Source organism: Chrysoperla carnea, chromosome 1 (genome assembly GCF_905475395.1).
Source record: "Chrysoperla carnea chromosome 1, inChrCarn1.1, whole genome shotgun sequence".
Lineage (NCBI taxonomy): Eukaryota > Metazoa > Arthropoda > Insecta > Neuroptera > Chrysopidae > Chrysoperla > Chrysoperla carnea.
In genome coordinates, this window is record NC_058337.1 from 31,165,544 (window position 1) to 31,183,683 (window position 18,140).

Here is an 18,140-nt window from a genome sequence, read left to right on the forward strand (position 1 = left end):
TACATACAGGCGTAAACTAAATATTGACAAATATCTTGTCTACTAATCTTAATTAAAGAGAATTGAAAAAAATACACTCGAACCAGGACTTCTTGGATTCATGTCAAGCGCCCTACCAATTAGTCTATTCGAGTTCCAGACACGAATGCAATTTTTTCAACTCAATGAATTTTTTTAGGGTAATGAAAAAACAGTATTTATTATGTTTTAATTTTTTTGTACCTGATTTTATGGTTTTCTAAGGCTAAGAACAGTAAAGGAAAGAAATGTTCGAACAAAAATTATTTGTTTTATAAGAATAAATCTGTAAAAACATTTCTTAATTTAAAAGTTACATGGTTAATTTTTTTTTGGTAAAGACTTTTAATCTGAGGTTTTGGAAGATAATTTTAAAACAAAACTTGCTCTTTTTGGTTCAAAGAATCGAATTCTGTTACAGAAACTACTTATACAGATTCATTTAATAAAAAAGGTTGACACCATGAAGACTTAAAAATGAATTTGTAAATTCATTCCCAATAAAATGATTTCATACATTTTATTTTGTTGGATTTTTCATTACGTTTCTGAAATAAAGGTATAGAAACTTTGTAAACAATCACCCTGCATAGAAATGTTTCAACTTGAAACATTTGTTTGATAGTAGAAATGAATATCAAATAAAGTCAAAGGCAATAGTGTTCTCTTTACGAACTTGTGAGAAAAACTATACCATTTTTGTTCTTTTTTTGTTACAATTATAATAAACTTTTTGATAAGTACGTTTTTACAAATAACAAATCCTATTGAAAGTTCTTTTTTATTTTTTTATTTTTTATACTTTGAGATATCTTTGTTCTCTTTGATAAGACTATATCAATGATTGCGTTGACGATCAAGAGTTGTACGACATATAAGAAGAACTACTTATTCCTTTACTCATCGAAATAAATAACTTGAACCCAAAATGTTTTGTTGTATATTATAAAAGTAGGTATGTATATGTATTTGAACGTGAAAAGGAAATAATCGGATCAGTAACCTATGAAAGATCAGAGGAAAACTTAACCTTCAAACACTCTACTCTACCTTAAAACAAAAGGAAATGTTTACATTTTAAATAACACTATATAACACCATATAGTTACTTGTTTTTTGTCCATTAAATGTAAATTTTCTCTTAACAATTGAGGTGCACTGAGTTTCAAAATAATTATGACAAAAATCAAACATGTCATGTTTTGAAATGTTTTTTTACAAATTTGGAATATGTATTATTTTTGTTTTATAAAAAAAATCATCAACATTAACACATCAGAACGCCCATGTAATGAGCAAATTGCTCACAATCGATTTAAAGTATAAATATCTTGTATTTTTGGTTTATGTGGTTCAGACTCTTTCTATTTTCATGTAATTTTATCTTACTTTGAAGTATGAATTTTTCAGATTTTTTCTGCCTACAGTTTATAGATATATTTTTTTCAAGCCGATCAGAAACTGTGAAAATTTCTCTCATCAAGAGAGTAAAAGTGTAAGCCAAAAAATATTTCGGAAATTTTTGGACCTGTTCTGGATTAATTATCTTGTATAATAATTTTAGTGATAATAATTGTGTTAATAATTAATAATTAACTTTAATAATAAGTTTAATAAATGCTTTGGAATAGACGACGTTGTTGTAAATATTTTTATAATTTATTTATATTATAATTTTTATTAAAAGAATTCGTACTGGTTAATATAACTTAAAGATGCAGTTTTCATGGCCAGAAAACTCAAGTGGTCTTAGGCCGGTCACATTTTAAAAACACAAGATGATCGGTGGACTAAAAAAGTATTATATTGGACTCCTAACTATTGCAAAAAATGGCAAAGAAGGCAGAATCTAAGATGGATGGACGAATTTCAACGTTATGCTGGTAACGAATAGACTAGATTTGCAAGAGACAGACGTGCGTGGAAAAATGCTATTAAAATTTCACCAGCTATTTAAAATTAAAATTAAGAAAATAAAAAATAAAAATTTGTAAATATTATTTACAATTATATATTTTTAAATTATTTTTAAAATTGTTATCGTAATAGTGTTACTAAAATATACTAAAAAAGTGGAGGAGAGGCCCATACCCACGTCTAGTACGTCTAGTGGCTTATTATTATTATTATTACTATTATTATTATTCTTACTCGTACATAGCCTATAAGTATATTTATTTTAATTTTTTCAAACTATTTTTAATTAACTAGTGCATTAAAAAATAAATTTATATTAATTTACGTAGAGGTGGTGATTTTCAAATTTTAAGAATATTTATCGCCTGAAATATTTGACGCTTGTGCAGAACGCGTGATCAAATCTCTTATCACGGGACTTGTGATTACCGAACGGTTAATGAAAGTGTTGAATTGTTTAAAAAGCGTTAAAGAAGCCACCTTATCTTTTTCCTTGTGTTTATTTGTGTCTCTTAAAATAGATCAGCAATTTAATCTAGAGTTCCTTGAAATAAACCAGCAATAATCTCCTAATACGATCTGCCCCAGTATCTGGCAGAAAGGATTAGAAAATTGCTTAAAAGTTATGTTAGTATTACATGAAGTCTTGTAAAAGTTTAAAAACAAATATATATTTAACTAAAGTTTGAAAATAAAATGCGAGAATTTGATTGTTTGGCGTTATAAAACCGAAACAAATAAATATTTGCATTTAGTTTTTGTCACTAATTAAAACGATATTAAATTCACTGAAATGACATGATTTTTCTTTGAATTTGTATACTAGTGAATTATAAAAGCTTTTTTGAAGTAATTCGAACAACTGATGTGAATATTGTCTCTATTCCAAACTACTTTTCAGGTTAAATAGCAAGTAAATGTATTTATTCAGTCTTGTTCGTAAAATTTTCCAATTTACCCATTCATCGAAAATGTAAAATAAACCTTCGAAACATATACATGATATTTGAAATCAATTCGTAACTGAATACAATTGAAAAAAAAAAGAATGCATTGTTAATTTCTTTTTCATTGAGAAGACAAATACAATATACTTTTTTCCCATTCAGTCATATGTCGAAATAATAATAAGCCATTATATGTATTTTCAATATAAAAAATATAATATGTTTTCTTATAAATATAATACATTTGCATAGAACTCATATTTGTATAATATAAAAAGAATATTACTTTTGCAATGTAAATTTTACCTCATAAATCCGAATTATCTGTAAAAAAAAGTTAGGAAATAGCTTTGAAACTATAAGATTTGTCAAAATTGTCAATAAATTATTTGTTCGAGTATTTTGCTCAAGAAAAAAGCAAACTACAGTTATTAATAGACGCGATGGGCTGGTGTAGTTTATGATATATGCACGAAAGAGGTTATTGAGGCTCTAAAATAAATTGAGGAGCTGAAATAAAACCAGCGAAAAAGATGGTAAAACAGATAGGATAATACAATGAATCCCAGGTCTCCCAGTGGCACAGTAAGTATTGTCCTCCTCAAACCAGCCCATCTAGCTGCCTATCTACCTAGTATCGAAAATACTGTGAATAATAATATATATATGAATAATACACTTTTGATTCCATTCATACCCTTTTTGAAGGTGTGTATTTTCGGTTTTCAAGTTTGGGTACATTTCTTAATAATTATTGATTAAAAATCAGCTATAATATTCAATATTTAAATTCTATGCCGTATTATTTTTCATACGAGATTATGTATCTTTTTGTGCACTACTTCCGTCTAATTTTCCGAGAACGGTAAAATAGCTGATTGTTTATTGAATGCGCAACAACACATTAAACGAAGCGGGTTCAAAAGCGAGGGTCAACGCTGTGCTCCTAACAAAAGGCCGGCCGAAAGTTTGCTTAATCTGTTCCAAAAAAAATGGTATTATTACATTTATGACATTAATATTTTAACATGAATTAAAAATTTACCGCCCGATTCACTGGACAATTTCCACTTTAAAAGTAACGGCTACCACGCAGTAAGCCACCTGTTATGTCCTCGCTTATCCCTATTCCATAACACTAGAATTATAGACAATGTCACCTTTAAGTGAAAATCCATCACATGCTATCCTTTTATTCACTTATCTCCACGTAGTCCGCTCCCGAAACAGAAACTTTTCTTTCGTCCATTGGAAAAATGTATGGGCTTTGAGCTGGCTTTAGCCTTCGATCTAAGAGTTTACTGCGCTTCGTATTAATTATAGGCATTAGTTTAGAAAGTAAAATTATAATGGGTAATATATACGTTTTATAAAAGAAATGTGCCTGTATCGCTATTTATGCGGCCTCCGTTATTTAATCAAGAAAAATTAAACCTCTTAAAAACGTAACAAACTTCCATATCCAAACTTTCACGATTGTAATAATAATTGGATACTGTCTTCATTTATTTTAAAAACTAAATTTATATTTATGAAATACATATTGTTTTTAATCAGATTCTTTACCTGGAATTGAAGAAGCACCGACGTTGAAAATTTAAAATAAGCCTGAAACGACATTCGGGTTTCTATAGTAAAATAGATATTATGTGATCATGATAATATCATGATTTTAACATGTACCTATGTTATTGTGACATTGATATCGTGGCATACATTATCTGTGAGAAATATTAAACATTGAACTGACAATAAAGCAAGGCATTGAGTTCAAAATAATATGTCGAGGGAATATGAACTGAGATGAAATCTGCCAATACGTATAAAACTAAACTAATATTATCAACCTGTTTATTTTTTACTAGTTTTTCTTTCTCAATATGTGAAAATTGCTCTGAATTTCCAGGAACTCAATAATATTACACTGCTATGTTGCTGATAAGAAGTAATTTGTTGTATGTCGATGATAAATTTCTTTTTAAATAAATGACGTTTGGTTTCGATATTTCCTTTATATAAATAGGTAACTGGCGTAAGATCTAAAATAGTAGATCTAAAATCTATAAATATATAGGAAACTTTCTATAGATATAGATAGATAGATAGATAGTCACTCATCACGATATCTCTGGAACTATAAGACCTAGAGACTTGAAATTTGGCAGGAATATTCCTTTTGCCAAGTAGAGGTCAGCTAAGAACGGATTTTACGAAATTCCACCCACAAGGGGGGTTGCGGGGGTGTTCATGAATAAAAAATTCATATTTTTCAATTATGGCTTTTAATAGTTCAAAACTTGGTCAGAATGTTTTAAATTACATTTAGAAATTTTTTTAACCTTCGGAGGGTAGAAAGGTGTAGCGAGAAAGTGGGAAGGAAATATCGAATATTTACAAATATACCTAAGTGGGGTATCAAATAAAAGAGCATGACGTGTACATTACAAAACTGTTATCCAACGCAAGGAAATGTGGAGGGAGGGGTGCAAGTGGGGATGTTGCCCAGCAAAGCGGGCGGGTAACAGCTAGTGTATCTATATAGTTATAGATTTTTCAAAAATTAAAAGAAGTCGTTATCAAACTTTTATAAACCTATCAACACTTACTTATTGAGACTATGAACAGGGAGTATCGTAAAATGAACGTAATGATTTAATTCATAAACTCCTCCCTCTTTTAATCCTGAGTTGGCCACTAATTTACTTAACTATGTATAAATCTATGAAAAAATAATGCAAAAGATCCCGCAATATTATATAGGAAAATGGCTTTCTGTGAAACTTTGTAACCCACCCAAAAATGATCTTTGGATTATTCTAATTAAAACCTCTCATGGCTAAAAAAATTTTTAAAGAGTAGTTTTCGAGCTACGGGCGATCAAAGCTACACATTCATTATATTTATAGTTCCTATATGATGAGGCAAATGGCTTTCTATGGAATGGAATTTTTTCACACCGCCCCCAAAATGTTCTTCAGATTGTTTTGATCAAAAGCTCTCACGACCACAAAATTTTTTAAAGGATATTTTTCGAGCTACAAGAGTAAGATATACATACATAATAGTTATATAGCCCGTAACTCGAAAAATAATCGTAAAAAAATTTTGTGTGTGGGAGAGAGAAAACTTGCACAGAAAGCCATTTCCCTGGTCATATACTAAAACTAATTTATTTGTAGCTTTAAGCGCCCGTAGCTCGAAAACTATGTAAAAGTTTTTGTGGACGTGAGAACTTTTGGCCAGAATAATTCAAAGAACATTTTAAGGTGGTTTAGAAAAATTTTCACAGAAAGCCATTTTTCTATCTAATATTGTGGAGATTTGCTCACTTTTCTGATTTGCTCACCTTTAGATCAAAAATTGTTTTGACTTAAAACTGGGAATGTTCATATATATTGTTTTTCACTACAATAAATTTTATAAATGAATACAATATTTAATTAATTATTGTTATTAATTAATTAATTACAAAATTATTCATCTGGCTTCTCATCGCCATATAAACTTCGACTTGTCTTTCTATGATTATATAAATAAATATTTTATTTTTAATACTAGCAGTTTCTAACCCACTTGGCTGGGCACTTTTAACTTTAAAAAAAACTTTAAGAAAGACTACTACGTTAAAGCCTTCATTTCCGTTGCACTCACTTATGCCCCATTTGGTTCCCAATTCCATAGGTTTTAAATTTTTGGTGCAGAACTCTAATAGAAATTTTAAAATAAAAAACAGCTCATGTTACTCGCCGATAATGTGGCTTTGTATTGGTGAAATATATAAAAAAAATTGACTAATTGTTCATTGTATAATTAATGAAGATTAATTGCACATTTGACATTTTGTTTGTCAAACATTTTCACTAAACACATTTGACAAACGCAAAATTTTCAGAAGTATATGTAGCTCATAAGTCATACTTCTCTTATCTCTTTTCCACAATAAAAATTATGCAAATTAATTAAATCAAAAATTGCATAGCTCACTAACGCTCCCCAACCTCCCAGCTAGGTTTCGATGTCACCATCCACTCATTCGCAAGTTATCAACTTTAACATTTTCAATGTGCCTCAAATAGGTACTCAAAAAAGCCACTCAGCTCTTAGGGTATAAGTATTAGGGAGAGGAAATGCCCTGTTACAAAATAAATTTGTTAATTAAACAATGATTATGAACTTGACTAATCAATTCCAACTAATGAATTAACGAATCCATTAAAACTGTAATAAATTATTTTATGCGTTAATTAAACAGAAATGTATTCATTTATAATAAACAAATTAAAATGATTATAATTTGTATTAACAACAAATATTCTATAAAGCCATTGACATGTGTCTTATGCAAGAAAGTTTATATTTTACAAACCGTTAGATTAAGGTGCTTTATTTTCTCGCTGTTGGCTTTTCTCGCTAAAAAGTTACTTAGTGATGACACAAATTAAAACGTTGAACGTTCGTGAACAGTATATCGAAAAATTCAATTTTCGGATTTCGGACATTTAGTCTTATTCGCACCGTGCGTGAGTTTTTTTTGGAGGCGTTTCCATGGTAACGATACACTACTTTAATTATAGAATTGTATGAATGCATATATAATTGTATGGATCGCGTTTATGACTTACATTGAAAATTGACTTACATTTAGAAATAATATTTGTGCAATTTGATTTCTTATTTTCACAATTTCTAATGCATTAAGTTTAATTAATTAGTGTTTTTCAATAATATTAATTTGACAATTTCTATAACATTAATATGTAAAGAATTGCAAATTAGTCATAAAAGCCTCCTATAACTCCAAAATTTTTCACTGGAAGCGCTGGCATCGATTTTATTGTCCCTATCATGACTACTGTCACAACTCAACTCTTACTGTATGCCGGAACTTTATGATTGTTTCGTGTATGAACCATCTAATTATAATAACCATAAGTGTATATTGTATTTTCAAATATGATGGTTAATTTTTCAACGGGTTTCATTAAATAGCAAAATAAATAATGAATAATCAATAAATCAACAAAATATTAATTATAAAAGTAATATTTAATATTGTTATTAACTTATATTTTAATTTAATTTATTATTTGTCATAGAAAATTAATTCATTTTATTTAATTAAAATTAAATAAATTCGATAATATGAAATATTTTAATTATGTGAGTATAAAATTATTTATACATTATAAACGAGTCATATTTTTTTATTTGTTTAGTTCAGGCAAATTATCACCTATTTGCTTGTCTGAGGTGTAGTTTCATAATATTGAACGTCTGTTTTTATAAATGTTGATAGCTAATTTCATAAGAAGCTAATAAAAATAGTACAGTTTTTAATCAAATAGACCTAGCTTTTAAACACTACAGTGCTACCAGGTACAGAAACTGCGAGGGAAACAAATTTGACAAAGTTTAAATACTCGTTTAATGGAGATGGAGGAATATCCATTTGAAAAAAAATTATGATTCTATAAACGCGTAATAGTCCACCCCGCTGTTGGGGCAAATATTTCTATTTACAAACAAGCCATAATTATAATAAATAGGCACCACTTTTCCATATATTATCTCACAGTTATTCATGAAGTCGAAAAACAGATTCTCAAAACTATTAAAAATAAACTTATCTTTATTTCATCTATTTTGCTCTTTATCTACATTTTTACCCAAATAAAACAGTCAAGCTTGACGATGGCATTGAGGTTGGTTCTTTATTGGTTTGGCATTTCTTGTTCAACGCTACTACTAATAAATCGAGCTTTATTTCACCAACCAATTCCCAATTAGTCGATTTTGGGTTTGTCAGCATAAATGCTCAAAGTTGAGCCAGCATTTATTTCCTTTGGGTGAAGATCGAAAGCTTTGAATAACATCTGACTCACACAAGCTTGTCTCAACGCTCAATAATTTCCTCTCTTTTACCTATGCCTGGTTGTAATTTATTTTGTTTTTGACGAGATTTTACTGATTTCCTATGAGTCACGAAATCTTAAATCCATTTAGGCAGAATGTTGTTATCAAGAAATCTACACAGTTCTGCCTAGAACAGAAACTGCAAAATAATTTGACAAAGTTGAAATACTCGTTTAATGGAGATAAGAGGGTAGCCATTTGAAAATTATAATTCTATGTTAAACGCGTAATAGTCCACTCAGTTGGGGGCAAATACTTCCATTCACAAGCAAGTCATAATTATAATCTACATTTTTACTTAAATAAAACATTCAAAATTGGCGATGGAATTGAGATTGGGTCCGGTATTGGTTTGACATTTCATGCTCAACGCTTCGGCTAATAAATCGAGCTTTATTTTGCTAACCCAAGGAATTCAATCGAGTTTTGGTTTGTCAGTTGTTGCTCAAAGTTAGGCTAGATTTTATTTGTCTTGGATGAACGCAAATCGGAAACTTCGGTTTAATTTGTGACTAATACAAGTTGGCTTAATTCTCAACATTTTCTTCCGTTTATCCTATATCTGGTCGTTATTTATTATGTTCCTAAGAACTTATGAAATTTTTGGGTAGTTATTGTAATTCTTGAATATTCTTAATAAACTATGTCAAAATTATTCTCGACATTATCCCAGTTATAAAATATCAACAAAATAATATAATGAAAAAAAAAGTATTGAAAATAATTTATTTGTTTGAATTTATTTCATTTATACATTTATATTCATATTTTAAAACAATAAACAGACAAAAAATCCAATTTATATTATTTTATTATCAGATGTTTTAAATCATTAATAATTAAAAAACAACAATAGACAACACACAAAAAGTATAAATGGTTCCACACGTTTTAAATTGAATAACCAAGAATTAAATGATGATTTTACAAAACCAATTTCGAAAATTCAATATTAATATGACAATGAATAAATAATGGTATTATAAATATTTGAATGGGCACAATGCTGCCCATGGTTTAAGGCTTTTGAAGTAGTGGTACCATTCACATTATTATTACATAGACTGAGTGTCATTTGATTTTAAGCGTGCCAACATCTGAGGTAATTGCTTAGGGCAAATCCAGGTGGCGATGTAGAAATGTCAAAAAAAGAGTTATTGTCACATTTTCATTGTAGATTTATAAGAAAAAATGTAAAGTGATACGTGATAAGTATTTTTTTTTTAAGTCAAAAAGCGAAAAAGTTCAGTGAAATCACGATGATTTATGTAAAGCATTTTGTGATTTTTTGTGATGAAAATTTGATATTCAATGTATGTTTTTTTGATAAATGTCCCAATATTCAACGTATACTTTTTTTGATAAATGTATTTTTTTGATAAATGTTCCTAGCTGCCCAAGCAATTACCTCAGATGTTGGCACGCCTCTCACTGTACGGAAATGCTTCGATGCTTCGTAGTCTATGTACTATAATGTCAATTAGTGGTACATAGTGAATATGCAATGTGTAAATATATGCGTAGCTGAGGTCGCAGCTATAATACTGCAGTTATTTGCTCTTGATTGAATGTCAGGTATTTCGAATATGATATTGTACACTATAATGAATTTATAACCCTAAAGCTGCATTCATTAATATCTAACCGATTTTACAAGTAACCAATAAAAAGAGAATTTTATCAACGTAAATTCTCTCCTCAGGCTTTTTTTGTGATTCTGGCTTGCCTTATGATTCAGGTGAAACACTAATAATATAATGAAAAAGACATAAAATATCAAATAACGTAACAAAAATTTTATGTTACACTTTCCTATATAAAGACTGCTTGTGGTCTAGGATGGTATTTAGTACCCCAGAAAAATTTAATGGGTTGATGGTCGATTATCTTGCTGCAATACACGGTATATATAACAGTACCACTTGTAAAGAAATTAAAAAATTTATTAACAACACTTATCATCATTATCTTTTATAAGTTGTGACTGGCAGCAGCAGCTTTGATTAACAAGTTGATGTTTACCTTATAAATGATACCGTGATCTCCAAATTCGTCTATCTTTAACAATAACGACACTGAATATGACCATTAAATAGTTACTTAAGGTGGATGTATCACAAGGAATTGTAAGTAATAAAATGAGGTTTTAGCTGCGTTCTTCAGATACGAAGGAATTTCAAACATTATGAATTTTTCCGAAAAACAATATTTCAGGCTCGTCGTAAGGAAGCCATTACTAAAAAAGGTGTAGAAGTATGATTATTAAGGAAAATTAATAGAAACGTACTTTGGACTACAATGAATTTTATTAGGATGTTTCCGGGTGGCATTTTCTTTTTTTGTTATCAATGAAAACCCCGGTATTCTCCAAAAGAAGAAACAATTGGTCGAAAAAACTGTTAGTTATGACCCTTGAAAAAACATTAATATCTTGTGTTGAACACTGAATCCCAGTTAGCGTCTTTTCTAATGGAAAAGTTAGATTAGAAAAGTTAATAGAATATTTGTGGCCTAACTAAAATAATGAGATTTCTAAAGCTTGTTTAATTTAAGGTTATTAAACATCAATTATTAATTATTACATGCTAGTATTACATACGGTATGGATTCCGCAGTTTATTATAAAATAATTAAATCGTGGGTGCTTTGATAGTGGTTAATCATATCTTCTATACCAATGGATGTTTAGCCAATAGTAATTATTATAGCAAATATTCACCGTTATTATAATATGTTAATATACCATGCATACATGTAATATGCAAGGTATACTAAGTTTAGTCTCAAGTTTGTAACGCTTAAAAATATTGATACTACGCACAAAATTTTGGTAAAGGTGTTCATAGAATCACCTAATTACCTAGTCCATTTCCGGTTGTCCGTCTGTGGACACGATAACTCAAAAACGAAAAAAAATATCGAACTGATTCAGCGTACTCAGGACGTAAAAATTGAGGTCGAGTTCGTAAATGAACATCATAGGTCAATTGGGTCTTGGGTCCGTAGGACCCATCTTGTAAACCGTTAGAGACAGAACACAAGTTTAAATATAAAAAATGTTCCTTATAACAAAATAAACAACTTTTTTTTGAAACATTTTTTCGTAAACATCATTGTTTACCCAGGAGGGCCCCAATTAGGCGGAAATTTTATAGTATGTACTATACTTGAATATCAGTTATGTATGTGTCACATGTATATGTATGTGTTATGTGACAAAAAAATCAAGACTGACTATGCATGGTTTTTCAATAATTAACTCAGTCAATTGTTTGTTTTCACTGGTTAGATGTAATTTTCATATACAGGGTTAACAAAAGTATATACTTTGAATCGAAGTTAATTACATAATAAATGTAATATATTTTATGTAATTAAAAAAAAAAAAAAAAAAATTATGATTTTGGGCCTGAGGACATCATGGTTGATGAAAATGAAGTAAAAAGTGACTAGCGCCAGACTTACGCTTCAAAAGTGCCAAATAAATAAATCAATGATTATATTGATGCTATGTTCTTTTAACTGCTCACCAAAAATGTCAAAAACACGAGTTCCAGATTTCGTTGCATGCGAGAAAAAAAGGATGTAAAATAAGAAAATATTTTATAGTAACAAACATAACAAATTCTTGAAACAAGATGCTATGATTTCTGTAAACAAATAATTTGAATATTTAGTAGACGAAAATGGTTACTTGCTACCTTGTTAAAAAAATATTTTCTTGAATCAAAAAGATAGTGTTTCCAAATAGTGCTTTTCCGGTAAAAGAACGATCACAGGATCACTCTTTTTCCGCGTGTCTGTCCGTCCGACAAAGCCAATATTCTCGGAATAAATTGACAAAGAAAGGAAAATAGATGAAATTTGGTACTTTGTTATAGAGTTTGGAAACCTAATCACGGATGTATAGTATAAAAAATTTTGTTCTGTTTTTGGGGAGCTTCTTCCGAGGGGTGGTGGTGGTTTTAAACAACATTTTGAAGAAAATTTGCGAAAATTAACCATTCAACAAAATAAGAGTGTTTCAACAATTATAGAGGAAGCTAAGATTTCTGATATAAAAACCTAATATCACTTAGGTTATAGGTAAGGTCGAATTCAAAACGAAACATATAGTCGTGTCATTTTAGCATTTCATAGAGAATTTTTTTGTACCTCAACTTATCGAACCAGTTTGTTTTTTTTAAATGATCAGAAAGGTCCATATATCGGAATCTACATCTAACTTTTTGCCGCATGAAAGTTTTTGTTTTTTGCTATGGGCCAAATAGGCCAATCATTAGAATCCACTTAAGAGGTGATTTTTGAAAATTTTAAAACCTTGAAAATATGGGCCAGAAACGTATACTCGAGGGTTTTCGAGGTCTCTGATCACTGTTTCGAAATCAGAATTTGGATATAATCTCCCCCTCTTGGTTTAATTTACCTCGCTAGTCCAAAATTGCAATGTTCTGTAAATATTCAACAATATGGATCAAAAATTTACTCAGGGGTTTTTGGGGTCACTGATCACGACTCCGAAGTAAGAATGAAGATATAATCCCCACTTCAGGCGGTTATTCGCCCCCGCTTGTCCAAAACAGCAGGATTCTGTAAATATTCGACAAAATGGGCCAAAAAAGTATACTCCTTGGTTTTTGGGGTCACTGATCACGATTCCGAATGGGGATATACTCCCCCTTTTTTGGGGGTTTTCTCCCTTCGTTGACCTAACACTTCAATTTTCTGTAAATATTCAATTTGGACCAGCGGGGTGAATTACCCCAAGAGGGGAAAGTTTATCGAAATTCTGACTTCAGAATAGTGATCAGCGATCCCGAAAACCCCCAAATGTACGTTACTGGCCCATTTTGTTGCATATTTTCAAGGTTTTGTTTTTTTCAAAAATCACCTCAAAAATTGATTATAATGATGGACTTTTTTGGCCCAAAGCAATGACCAAAATTTTTAGCGGTAAGATGTAGATTTTGATATATGGACCTTCCTCTACATTTGAAAAAAAAAAAAAAACTGGCCCGATAGGTTGAGGTACATAAAAATTCGCCTTTTTTGATCTAATATTATGAAAAAAATTTCTATTAAAGTGTAGAACCATACATCCCTACTTTTTTTGTCATACCAAACTAATTTTAGTCAGATTTTCAAAGGCAATGAGATGACTCAGGGCGGAACACTCTCCATACAAGCTTAAGTCGTACTTATCCATTTTGCTTTTGAGCACATCTAACCTTAAAAGTCCGGTTTACAAAGGGTTAAAGTGATGATTTTATTTTTAACACATTTACACTACATCCTTTAATGTACGGTTGTTGATTTAATGGATTGAAGTAATAAAATGAATGAACTACATTATGTAATACAGTTCAGTATATAAAAGATTATTTATTGGAAAACAATTGTTAACAACATCCAAATATTTGCAAATATGTATTATACATTGTTTTGTAATAGCATATAACATTTTATAGGATAAACTATAGACCATATACAAATCGTAAAATGAACTGTTTGGATTCGAAATTTTATTGTTAATGAAACGGAAAATATTACAATTAACCTATTTTCGTTCATTTTAATGTTGTAATGTGATGTTTTTCTAATCGATTTATGTTTGTGATTAATGGAGGTATTTATTTTATTATGTTTGTCAATAAACAATGATGCCGTGTTTTGTATCGCAACATATGTTGACAATTGTTAACGATAACGTTGACACGTGGTATTGATTGATATCAAAACACTTTTATTAGTTCATCATTTTTTATAATCACAACAACTTATTTTACTTCATATATGCCTCTTAACAATAATGTGATTAAATCGTATTGCGCGAGATTTTTACAACTGGTATTGTTAATGCAAAATCTGATCAATTAAAACCTTAAAGGATAAATAGGTAATAGATAAATAGGACAAAAAAATTGCATTTATATACAGTTTATCCCGTGACTCTATGGTTATGGCTTAAGAGTGTATTCTTTGGAAAATTTTAAGTGGAAAATGCTTTTTGGACTTTTGTTGACTAAAAGTTAAAGAGTTATAGGCACTATAAAATTTAACCAATAAACTAATGGCATTGTTGAGTAAAGTAGTTATTAATTAAAAATTTCAAAAATGTTATTATTGAAAAATTTTAACAAATTTATAATAGCTGATGTAATTCTGCACATTTAGGTTTTTTATTCAATTACCTTAGATATACTGAGATAATTTTTTACAATTAAAAAAGTACTATCGAAAAGAGTGACATATTCTCAGCCAATTTTGATGCTAGAAAGTTGAACAAAAAACTAAAATGTGCAGAATTACATCAGCTATAGCCGTAGTATTTAAATTTTAAGTTAATAAAGCCTTGAACTTCTTTACTAAACTTCTCTTTTGCTACAACGTTTGAGGTGAAACCCTAAGATGATTGGAGTAATTACACTAGAAACAAGTTTTGATCAATGAGTTCTTTATGCAGCATATCACAATAAGATTTAGGAAACTGGTTAGTAAATGGTACATTTTGTAATAAACAGCGAAAATATCAAGAGAAACTAAGTATAATTACAATTTTTTGCTCGGGACCTTACAGACAAATTAACATTTTACCGTGTAATAACATTGTGGCTCCCGTACTTTACTTCCAAAGTGGGATCATTGGAGAAATCAATAGTTAAGTAGTGAACGACAATGATACTTGTAGGCGGAATAGCGACCCTTTTATTTCTATCAGTTGTTTTTATTTGAATTGTAATTTGCAACGAAATGAAAATGATTGATATGAACTTTTTATAAACCACTTTGTTTTATTAAAATTTTCATATACAATCTTCAACCTTCAATTCTCAGAAAATATGAAAAAAAAAGACAAAAAACAAAAGAATATAATCGCATTAGTATTTTAAACAAACAAACCTATAAACTTATCTCTATGATGGGAATATATAAGAAAATTATGAGATAAATGTTATACTTACTTGAATTTACTCAAATTGTAGATTCAGCATTTCAATTTATAATTCCTATGAAGATATTAAGGCTGTTGTATATACATTCATATAATGTTTATCCTATCATAGAAGTATCACGAATTTAATACATAATTTTTTTCACAAGTAAAACTGTTTCAGGTATACAAAAACACCGGGATAAAAATGTTTATATAACTCGAATAAATGGTTATAAATATTCTCATCAGATATTCGAGATTAAAAAAAGAGATTATTTTTCTTCTGTAAAATTACCTAGATTTTCTATCTGGAGTGTTTCATTTAAATTTAAAAATAGTTTCTAAACACGTTTGAAAACTAGAATTGCTGTTGAAAATACTTTATTAATTGCTATTTCTTCTACCCATATACCTTATCTTTCTTATTCCTTTATAAAACTCTATGATTCACCACTCATTTTCAAGCTTATCATGTTGGATGCTGACGAAAAATCTACTCACGGGCTAACATTGTACCGCTTAGGAAAAAACAGGCTACACAAATAATAAATAATTAAACCATTAAGAAGCCGAGCTTGTTTCGACTACTGGCTTAGATGTTGCGAGTTGAAATCCAGGCAGCGGCAGTGTAAATAAAAATAATTAATGGGGCGGTTAGTTGATCACACTCTCGATGTTTGGATGAACGAAGTTGACTCCACCCACATCATAAAATTTTTTGTATATTCGGATGTAGTCTTACAAATAAATAACGGATTAAAAATAATGATGTGGGTGGCCTCTATTATAGACGTGGTCTGAGAAACGGTTAAACTTCATTATTATTATTATTATTAAACTAATAAACAATTTTAATGGAAGAGTCCGTCGTATAAGTCCATTAGAAACAAACATTTGAGGTAAGTTATAATAGCATTTGCCCAACATTCATTTAACAGTGATTAAAAAAACTGATCTAAAAATATGAGTAAAGTACATATTAGTGAAGTTTGGGGTTATTTTGCAATTTATGATACCTACAAAATGATGATGATTGTTTGTCGAAAACATTCGCATCGTTTTCTGCAAATGCAAATACGAATGTTAAACAATACACGAATATATATATATTCAATTTTTAAAATATATTAAATTGAAGTGATTGAAATATAGGGTACAATTTATTATAGCTAAATAAAAACTAAAGTTCAATTTTAAAATAAGACAAATCACGTCCTTTTTCAAGCACAAAAAAATTCAAAAGGTTTTATGTTGAAGTAGGCATTTATGCAAATTATCGGAGTAGACTAAAGTTAAGTCATTTGTTTGTTCTTATCTGCTTTAGAGTACACATCATCTAATTTTGAAGAAATTTGCTATTCGTTGTGTGCGTATAGTCATGGTAGGGACAATAAAATCGATGCCAGCGCTTCCAGTGAAAAGTTTTTGGCGTTAAAGGAGGCTATTATGACTACTTTGCAATTCTTTACAGTCAATGTTATAGTAATGCATTAAAAATTGTGAACATAAGAAATCAAATAACACAAAAAATATTATTTTTTAAATGTAAATTATCATAATTATTTATTTAACTTTGTGAGACAATAATATAAAATTTTCAATGTAAGTCATAAATGCAATCCATACAATTATATATGGATCCATACAATTAAAGTAGTGTATCGTTACCATGGAAACGCCTCCAATAAAACTCAAACACGGTGCGAATATAAAATTATAAATTTTTTTTCGAGTCTATGTACCAACGAGATATGACCTCGTTGGTTATATATAAGCTTTATGCATAAAAAAAAGTTTTTTCTTTTCACCTTAGTATTAATATGAGTTTTCATACAATGATTACTTCATTTATGTATAATATTGCCTACATATTTAAACGAATAATAATATTATTTAAATAAAGACATTATTATTACATAAATGATGGATTTATTGTGTGAATCATTTTAATAATATTATGAAAAGATATGGAAATAATTCACGGTAAATTCGTTTCTACACGCAAAAAATAAGTTCTATTAAAAAAAAAGGAACCTGCGTACCATCCTTAATGTGGTAAATAACGGCTGTTTAAAGATGTGTCATATTTTTGATGAATTGAAAATTTCATTTTTCAATTATAAATAAGACATTGATGCGTATTTAAAATCATTTTTGCATATTTGTTTATGTTTCCGTAGGGTGAATTGTTTTACTTTTAATAACGCATGGCAAAAAATTGGAATACTGCTATTCATGATAATATTAAAGCTGATATTACAATGGAGTTTGAAAACAAAACAATAAATGAAATTTAAAAATTTCTTAAATATATTTTAATTTCAATGGTTGGATTGTAACTTAATTTAATAAATTTTAAGTATTCTGCTAATAAGAAATAGTCCACGGGACAACATCCTTATTGTTAAATG